The sequence below is a fragment of the Helianthus annuus genome, chromosome 11 (assembly GCF_002127325.2).
Source record: "Helianthus annuus cultivar XRQ/B chromosome 11, HanXRQr2.0-SUNRISE, whole genome shotgun sequence".
In the NCBI taxonomy this organism is placed as follows: Eukaryota; Viridiplantae; Streptophyta; class Magnoliopsida; order Asterales; family Asteraceae; genus Helianthus; species Helianthus annuus.
This window is the reverse complement of record NC_035443.2, coordinates 66,980,395-66,990,774: the sequence shown is the minus strand read 5'-3', so window position 1 is coordinate 66,990,774 and position 10,380 is coordinate 66,980,395. Positions and strand designations below refer to the sequence as shown.

General features: G+C 38.2%; 1 long non-coding RNA gene across 1 annotated transcript; it reads right to left on the bottom strand.

Moving 5' to 3' along the window:
- Window positions 1-7,550: 7,550 nt before the first annotated feature.
- LOC110923492 lies at window positions 7,551-9,071 on the bottom strand. The gene is made up of 3 exons (XR_002584116.2): window positions 8,468-9,071; window positions 8,121-8,377; window positions 7,551-7,629 (listed from the first exon to the last, which is right to left on the bottom strand). It is a non-coding gene; the product is annotated as an uncharacterized LOC110923492 (long non-coding RNA).
- Window positions 9,072-10,380: the final 1,309 nt, after the last annotated feature.

Sequence of the window (10,380 nt, the reverse complement as noted above, 5' to 3'; positions counted from 1 at the left end):
CAAACTTGATACGAAGAGCATCCCAGATTGATTTTGAAGTTTTGTCATGTTGAAGCAGTATGAAGATGTCTTCTTTGATGGCTTGCTGAAGCAGACCGATCATCATCTTTTCAGCTTTGTACATATCTCGCTCTTTGTCACTGAATTCTGATAGTTCTTTGATAACCTGCAAATCTGTACGTGGTAGCACATATTTCTTCATAATGCACTCCCATGACCTCAATTGGTTTGCCTGAACCCAATTTTCGAATCTGTCTTTCCACCCGTAGTACTCTTCTATACTCATCAGTTTCGGGGGCTTTTGTAACGTTCCGGTCTCGTTTTCTAAGTTCATGTTCTGAGCAATGGAAGCCGGAGTAGTCGGGGATGAAGCGAACGCGTTGTAGAACTCTTCACTCATGATTTCGTATCACGTTTTTCAAAAACAGTAACTTTCGAGCGGAATAGTAGATAACCAATTCAAGCGAAATAGCAAAGGTCAGTTTCAAGCGGAATCCCAAACTTGCACTCTGGAGAGGAATCTCAAATAAACTTCAAGCGGAATACCAATAATGATCCTCTGGAGCGGAATTATCAGGAATTCTCAAGCAGAATCTGTGATTTGGTACACTCGAGCGAAATCAACAGAAAGTTTGAAGCGGAATCAACACTAAGTTGGAGCGGAACCTCAATTTCGAGCGGAATTAGTCCACCAAAATCAGTATTTCAGGCGGAATCAGAAAACATCCGTTCGAGCGGAATCACTTCGAGGGTCCATTTCTGTCATTTTTAGTCTGAATTTTACTATGAAACTTTCAAGGGTTTGTCTATATGTATTTTTGCACAGTCTGTGAAAACTTGATCTGGTTTTGACCGTTAAATTTTCCTGAACTGATGAAAGAAGGTGTAGAAGATAGAAAATGCAATAAAAAACAGCTGTAAACTGCAGAACTCCTCCTCCTGAGCTCTGATACCAATTGTAGGATCGTGCGATTGACCCGAACGAGTCGTTCAGAGAGGTTCTGATCTGTTTCAGGTGCGGAAAACAAGAAATAGACTTAGATACAGCTAGCAATTCACTTTAAACACTGATTATATTGATTTAACAGCAGATACAATCAGTCTTCACACCGGCAGCACTTCGGTATGGAATTCAAGAACTATATCTATGATTTCGCTCCAGGCTGACTATATATAGTGTCCTTGATTCCGCTCGAGACGTTCATGAACCATTTGGAGCGGAATTAGAAACTTGTGATTCCGCTCGAAAGTGTCCACTGACATTTCAAGTGGAATTAACAGTTGGAGCGAAATCAGCTTCTAAAACTCACAAACTTTCCTATTTTCTCGATCTACGAGCCCTGATCTATACAATCTAATCTAAGACTCGATACAAGACGAAGTCGACAGATGTATGTACTAACACTTTGAAACCTCTTGACCTTTCGAAATCAAACATGATTACACAACTTCCCTGTTTTCAATTTCCAAACATGAACCTTCATTTCCTTAATTCCCGAGGCAGTTGGAGGCTATAAAAAAAACCGAACTCGTTCACCATTCTAAAATCACATTCGACATGCTCACCCACCTCGCATAATGTTCCCTCCTTTACTCTTTTAATGTCTGCTAATCCAAGGACACACATACACACAAAAGCTCATCTATAGCACACTCATACATAACACAAGTCAAGCACCCTCTCGATGACTGATCGGTGGCCTCACCGGCCGGCTGCCACCGCCGGTTAACCGGCCGTACCCTTTTTCGACAACCCGCACCCCCTTCCTTCCTCTCCCTCTCGTTCTCCTGGTCCGACGACCCGAAGCAGAACCGGCAACCTCCGCCTCGTTTCTTTTCCGACAATGATGGTAGAGGACGAGATTAAGGATGTTAGATGATGCGGATGGTGTTAGATGCCGATGACGATGATAATGGATGATGTGGTGGTGACCGACGGCGGCGTAGCCGCCGGAGCTGCGAAAAAGAAGACGTCGCCGGAAACCCGCAATTCAACGTTTCAGTTTCTTTTGTTTCGGTATACTTTGCTTTCTTTAATTCAGTTTATTTTGTTTTCATTATCGCTTCTTACATCATAACTACTATAATGTTAATCGAAGTCAAATATATAATTAAAAATGGTTTGTCACATGAGCTGTTAGTTATTAACTAGTAAGTATGAACTCTTTGGTTTGTCATGGAGGAGTAGACTTATGTTCTTATACAAACTGAATCAAAACATAACAGTTATGTAGTTTTGATTATTTTTCTTGAAGATGATGATACTATATTATGAGCTACCATTTCAATAAAACTCCCAACCAAGGATGTGGCTTGTACTTACGGGTTCTGCGAGTAGTTTTTTTTTTCTTTGTAAAATGAACATGATGTTTGATGTATTTCGAAATACATCTTTTATTCGTGTAAAGTTTGTATTATTTCTCATTATTTTTAGTTCCGTTTTAGTTAGAATTGTGTGCTATTGATTAAATTGCGTTTTCCAGGTTTTGGTACATAATGTTGCTGAAAATGGAGTGAAAACGAGCTACAATGCTGAAACACTAAGTCCTGGAACAAGCTTAAAAGAGTTAGAATTATTTTTGAAGTTTTTGAGAAGTTAAAGCTGGGATTTCTAAGCAACATTCTGTGGTAAAAGAGCTGTGGCGTCACGCCACATCTATATGCTCATACATTCGCGTAGCGCCAGCAAATAAACAAGAAATTAGGGAATTTTAAATGGTGGCGTCGCGCCACCACAATTGCTCTCACCCGTCGCGCGACGCGACGGGTATGTCTGACGACCATGATTCGTAAAAATTAGGGTTTTGGTATATAATCAAGAGATAATCATTCATTAAGGAGAAGTTACGAATTCAAGAAACCCTAGGCGATTTTCAGAGCTGATTTTACGCTTTTCGGAGTATTTTGGCTTGCGGGAATCATCCGGTTGAAGCTCGGAACGTAGGAAAGAAGATTGTTCGGGTCTTATCTCCCGGTTTTCGTTATTTTCTTGTTTCGATACTTTGATGATGAATTCTTGTTTTGAACTTGTTTTGTTTATTTTAGACATCATGTTTTCAGGCTAAAACCTTCGTTACTACCTAGGTTAGATGATAGTTTAATGAAGTTTGGATTTTTAATGGTTTTCTATTGTTTGGTTATGGATTGATATTTGAAAGTAAATAATTCTAGAACCTTTAATTTGGTGTGTGTGCATATTTAATTTTGATTGTTGATTATTTGCTATTTCACATAAATTTTGGTGGATGTCTTTCACATAATGAATTTATGTTGATTATTCGTATCTTGCGGGTTCAGGTGATCCTTGGGTAAATCGGCCGATAGCCTTAGAAACAGTAACTAAAATACAATTAGAATTAAGTATTCTGCTTAACTTGTCGCTGAGAGGCTCGAGTTAGTTATTAGGTCTCGGTGTGATATATAGCTAAGATAGGTTTTGAGAGAAATCAATCTTAGTTCCCTAATTGCACCTGTATCTATTAAACCAAGTTAGAATCTAGGATTGCCTTAGACTGTCGCGCTGAGAGGTAGATAGTCGTATTATGGCACTTTTAGAGTCATTAGAGGACTGAGAGGAAGTCTAACAATCGGTGTTCACAACAGCCTTGTAGGGTTTCCTAGGTTTCTTCCTGAGAAGGGTCGGGAAGTCTTAGCTTGAAATACCTTAGGTTTTAGTACTTTACAATCCCGATTCTGTATCACAATAGTACCGTTAGAAATCCATTCCTAGTTAAACTGGATTCGAGCCTAGGTAGTTGTTAATCTCATTTGAATTAAACCTTAGTTCTTGTTCGTTTCATAGTCTAATTTTATTTTAATTTCAATTTTAGGATTTTAGCAACCCCCCCCCCTTAAAACAACAATAGTTAAGTCGTGTCAGTGTCAAGTCTAAATAAAGTCGTTAACGTGATTAATTAGAGTCCTTGTGGGTTCGACATCCGGACTTGCTTTTCTTTGCTAGAGTCGACCGGTTCACTTACCAGTGAGTAGTTTAGTCAAGTTAGAGAGTCTAGATTATTATTAATTGAGTCTAAATTTAGGTCTATTTTAGTTTAATTATTTGAACGACTTCAAGCACATCCTGTTTTATTTAATACTTTTAAATGCAAATTTATTTTTCTGTTTTATGTAATACTCTTAAATATTAACTAATTTTCCTTTATGTTTCAACAGAAACCTTAAAATTTTATTATAACTTTAATGCTTAATAAATCATTCTTTTATAACTTTAGGGGTTAATTATAAAAAAAATCCAAATAGCTAGTCATTTAATTAATGATGTATTTTAATTCTTTTTATAAGAATAAGTGTTATTCCAAATTAATTAACGATCTAATTATATAATATAAAACCGAATTAATTGATGATGTGTTATTATAAATATCTAGGATAATCGCTTTGCTCGTTCTCTTGGATAACTTCAATCTTTACTCGTGTGATAATTCAAGTGATTCTTATACGCAACTAATGTGAGTATACTTGACCCATTTTACCGTTTTCACACTTTTGGGTGTAATATGTTTTTATATGCAAAACACACTTAATATACGTATTCTTATGTAAATGTACAAACAAACAATCCAATACATGCTTACTATTTGTTATGCTTGATTCGTGTTCTCTGGACAATACTTATGTGATGAACTTGTCATTAGCTTCGTACGAGCCTCCATTTAACATGTATAGCGCTATAGGAGTAACGCACCGCCCGTAGACTAGTGGTCATGTTAAATTTCATTCATACTTGCGTAAACAGAGGGTTGACTTGTAAATCGCATGCCAGTTTAATACGTTAATCTTGATAACTAGGTTTGCCATGTGGATTGTTCCTTATCATTTTTTATACTTAAATATTACGCACCAAACTTGTATGTTCGCCAATACTTTTTGTATTGAACTACACTTTTAAAACATGTTGCAGGTTTAGCGATGATATTGGTGATGCATGGAATCTAGTAGGATGCTTAGATACACACTTTAAATTTGTATTCTTTTGTATCATATTTCGTTACTCATGTTGTACTTATTTCAAATTTTTGTAATCGACTCTTTAGAAATGAAATGGAAAATTATTATTTAAATACTTGTCACAAATAGTGTTATGAAGTATATTGCAATCTCGTTTTCGTCTCATCCCGATGTTTCCGCCATCGGTTGGGGTGTGACAGGCGTTTCATGTATGACCCGTTGATCGTTCATCTCTCTGGTGGGAATTTGTTATCGAGCCGATTCCAGACTTAGGAACAAGTCCTAGGTCTATTTTGGATCCAGATTCCACCGAGCTGAGTAAGAAGTTAAGAAGGTTTGAAGAAAAGTTGAGAAGTATGAATTTCCCTTGAGAAAATATTAAGGTTTTGCAAAGATTCGTGTTTAAATGTGTAGAATACAGGTGGATCTGCACCATTCCCGATGAGATGACGTCACTCACCGATTACATAAGCAACCCGTGATGATGTCACCTTCAAGAGTCCAACTCGAGTGATTTCGTGAAGGAAATCAGTGATTTTGATGGAAGGAATGGTGGGGAATTGTGTAATGATGATAGAAGTACAAGATTAATGGAGAAAACTTACAAGAATCGCGTGAAATCAAAGGGAAAGTGCCTTAGAACGAGTTGGGAGCTTCTGGGTTGGACGAGGCTGTCACATAAGTGAATAGTGATGTGACAACGGATATTTATAGTGCAAGAGGGAGAGTAAGGCGGTGGATGCGTTCGATCGGATGACTGCTGGTGTGTGTTGGGTGTAATATGTTTTTATTGATATTTTAAGCCCTTTTTAACACATTAGTCAAGTTTTAAATTTATAAAACACGATATTCTACTAACACTAAACACACACATGGGCAAGTGCACCTATCGTGAGCATAGTATAGCGTTGGTAAGATACCGAGGTCGTCTAAGGAGACAAGAGCTTTTAGTACCGGTTTATCCTCAACGTCTAATCAAATCAAAATTTTTAGAAAAGGTTTTAAACATGAAAAATAAAAACTAAAATGCTGAAAAAATAAAAATAAAAGAAAAACAGATAGACAAGATGAATCACTTGGATCCGACTTGCCTTTAATGTAACCTTTGATGATTTCCGCACTTTTGCACTTTTTAAGAGATTATCTTAGTTATAGTAGTAGGCCCCTCTTTTGAAGGTGATGTTACCCTCAACCCAGTTGTTTGAGTCACCAAGGATACCATCCCAAAGGGTTAGAATATTGGAAAATAATTAATTAAGTTATTAATGCGTAATGTGGTAGGCCCCTCTTTTGAAGGTGATGTTACCCTCGGCTAAGTGGTTTGAGTCAGCAGGGATACAATCCCAAGTAGTCGGGTTAATATATTAATAGTAGTTTACATATGAGTGGATCAAGCTATTCGCACCCCCGCCATCCAATACCAGTGGGTATTGAAGGAGATCCTAGTAAGCTTGACTCAGGTCCTTGCAGGATCTATACACTGAACAAGGCAAGAACCTTACTAAACCATTCCCTTAACCCCCGACCAGGTAGCCAACATATCTCTATATAGACCGTAGAGATATGAATGGTGAAAATCTTTTACTTTATATAGACAGTAAAGTAATGCCAAGACACCACGGACAAATGATAAAGAAGTTTCACCTTCAACATAAGAAACTAGTTATTAAAGTCATTAATACAAAACCAAATAAAAAGTGCGAAAAGATTAAAAATCAAAAGTATTACATTAAATACTTGTCTTCACCAAGTGATGTAAGAGACTTAGCCAAACATGGCCTTTGATTGACAAGAACTCTTACTATCAATCTTGGATCCTGAGACTACTACACACACTCTAAGGTGGATGATGGATGATGGTGGTGGTGGATGTGGGTGTTGTTGTCACACCCCCAACCAATGGCGGAATCATCGGAGTGGGACTTGTTCAAGATTGTAAGAGACTTCATAACACTAGTTGTGACAATATTTAATCAACCGATTTCATTTCATAAATAAATTGTCAAAACATTACAAGATATTCGAATAACAACATTGTTCAACATAACATAACAAAATTGATACAATACTTTAAACCTAAACGTCTAAGTGAGTATCTAGGCATCTTTGCTAATCCGTTTCTTAGCATCATCAATCATCAACCTGTAACATGTTTAAAATACAATTCAATGCAAAAGCAAAGGCGAGTATACAAGTTTAAGAATAAGTATAAGTATAAAAGTTTAAAAACGAATCCACATGGCAACTTAGTTTATACAAGATCAACCTAACATGGCATGCAATAATTCTAGTCAACCCTTTGTTTACGCAAAAATAATATAATTCAACATGACCACTAGTCTACGGGCGGTGCGTTACTCCTATACCGCTATACATGTCAAATGGAGGCTCGTGAAAGCTAATGACTAAAACATATCACATAAGTATGGTCCACGTATAAGCATCAAGTATCATAACATAGTATTCATGTATAAGGATTGTTTTCGTGCATTGCATAAAGAATATGTTTAAGTGTGTTTTAATAAGGTAACATGTTACACCCCAAAAAAGTGGTAAACATAAAAAGGGGGTTGCGAGTATACTCACTATATTGCTAAGTCTTCCGATTATCCAAGTGTTGACGAATGTCGGAGATTAGGAGGATGGAACACCGAAGCCACCCTATATGGGCAAACGGAGGTGTAAGAGAAATCGGAATTTTGACGGAGGATTGGAATTGGAAATAGAGCATAACTAGTTGATATGTATTCATATATATATTTTACATAGATTATGTATTAACTCTAAATTAAATCCATCAATAGTATTATAGAAGTGTTGTCAAAATAAATATATGTTTATATTTATTGTTATAAAAATCATTTGAACTTCGATACGTTTTCATTAGCGATTAGCCTAAAAAGTACATATATATTTTTATCGAAAATCGGGCAGAGTTTCCTCTGTTTTTGAACGATCCCAACAATACTAGTTGTCGATAACTTTGTCAAAATTCAACAATCAACGAAAAAGTATGAGTTTACACAAGTTTTATAAACGCAATAAGTTTACAAGTTCGGATAATTTAATGTTCTACGATTAAAATGGTAAGTTAATCTAAATATCAATTAATAAATAATAATAAAAAATACATAGCATCGTTAAGATCTTACCCAACCTCGTGTTTGACTAGTTGACCCTGCTTGACCGAAGGTTGACCAAGTTTGACCCGAAACAGAAACGGGACAGATCCCGAAACCCACGTTGACTGTTTGACCTGTTTTGACCTGAACGCTAAATCACTCCTCAAAACTGAACTGAGTTAACCCGAGTTGAGACTGAAACGACACCACTGCCGACACCATCCCCGCCAACACCATTCCCGAAGATGCGGCTCCGGCTGTCGTCAGTGACCGGAATCGAACGAAACCTGAAACGAAGTCGGGATTCGAATCAACCCAGAAATAAATGCAAACCCAAAACCGAAACAAAACTGAAATGAAACTGAATCGAAACTTACCAAACAAAACCTGAAACAGATTCTGACCCGAACCGTCTATGTTGTGAGACCAGAACCGAACAACGAACCGAGATTATATCTGAATGGAAACAAACCGGACTGATGTCCACCGGAGTTCATTCACGTCGGCCGGAACCCGAACCTGAATCAGGACTGAACCGCCGCCGCCGCGAGCGACGCTTCCGCTGTCGGAACACCACCACAGCCCCATCTTCGTCTCCACTAACCACCACTATCAGTCGTACTTGAAAATCACGCAACGAGCCAAAAATGGTGGATTCCAGAAAGAACTAACAGAAAAGTAGATGAAGAAGATGGTTGATTTCAGACGTCACCAGAGAAGGAGACTCAAACTCGCGGCTGCCAAAGGTGAAATCGTCACTTCCGGTGCTCCGATGACGGAACCGACACCGGAATCGAACTCAGGAGGGTCGATTTAGGGGGGTTACACCCAAGTCCGCCGTGAAAATCCTCGCCGGAACTTCGCCACCTCCGTCGTCCGCCGTACCGCCGCCGTCATCGTCGCCGGCTCCGCCGGCCGGAGTCCGGTCGCCGAAATTTGTAGGGAGAGAAAGAGTGCGGCTGTGTGTGTGAGTTTGAGTGTGTGAGTGTGTGTGTTTAGCTTGTTTATATATAGGGCTGTAAACGAACCGAACGAACACGAACAAGGCCTTGTTCGTGTTCCTTCGTTAAGGAAATAAATGTGTTCACGAACGGTTCATGAACACTTACTGAACGAGATTTTATGTTCGTGTTCGTTCATTAAGGAAATGAATGTGTTCGCGAACGGTTCACGAACACAAACGAACACAAATAAATTTGACGAACTCGACGAAGGATAAAGATAGATGGCCCGGAGAGTAGCACTCGAACTTGAATTCCTTATTGTGGAACGGAGGTCGATCGTATTTGTGGATGTAAATAATGAGATATGAAAGGGAAATGATGCATAAACAAGGTGAAAGTGGGTGTCCTAGTTTAATTGTTATGGAAATAAAATAAATAAAAGTTTAATAATATAAAAAGTACAAATAAAATATAAGAAGTACAAAGGTCTTCAATTAAAACACAAACATAAACGAACGCAAATCAACGAATGTTCACGAACACGTTCACGAACACCTTACCGAACGTTCACGAACACAATCGAACGAACGAGACCTCTGTTCATGTTCGTTCATTTAACTAATCGAACGAAATTTCTTGTTCATGTTCGTTCGTTTATTAAACGAACGAACATAAACGAACTTCCCGCCGAACGGTTCACGAAGTGTTCGCTGAACGTTCGGTTCGTTTACAGCCCTATTTATATAGATAGGGTTTGGTGTGTTGGGCCCAAGGCCCGTTACTCTTTTCTAGCGTTTTGGAGCGGCCCAGTCGCGTCTACGAGACCTGTTTTCGAGCCCAGTCATTATAAAATGTCACAAAATATAGTGTTAGGTTCAAAAATGTGTAAAACGATGTCGTTATTTGATATTTGTCGCGTACGCTCCTCGTTTCGTTAAAACGCGGAAAACGTGTCGTTTGTCATTTTTATCCGTTTCTCGATCCGATTTTGATCACGGATAATAAAATTTGATTACCAAGCTAAACGTATCGAAATTTTTGACGTTGTCAGTATTTCATCCGGTGTCAGTTCATTTACCGTTTAACGTTCAACAGTTTTCCAGCAAATAACCGTTCGCGTATTGTAGAACCGGAAAAACGTTCCTAGGCCTACCAAGAGCCAATTTAAGTTAGTTTACATCTAGATATGCTACGTATTAATGTCTTAATGTTCGTTACGCGCGTAATTGTAACCCGAAAGGTACCGGTTTACGTATAAATACGTATTCGAACGATTGTTTGCGCGAATATCAATTAGGTATATAATACGAAATTTTTATTTATGATCCATGTCTCGGATTTTACAA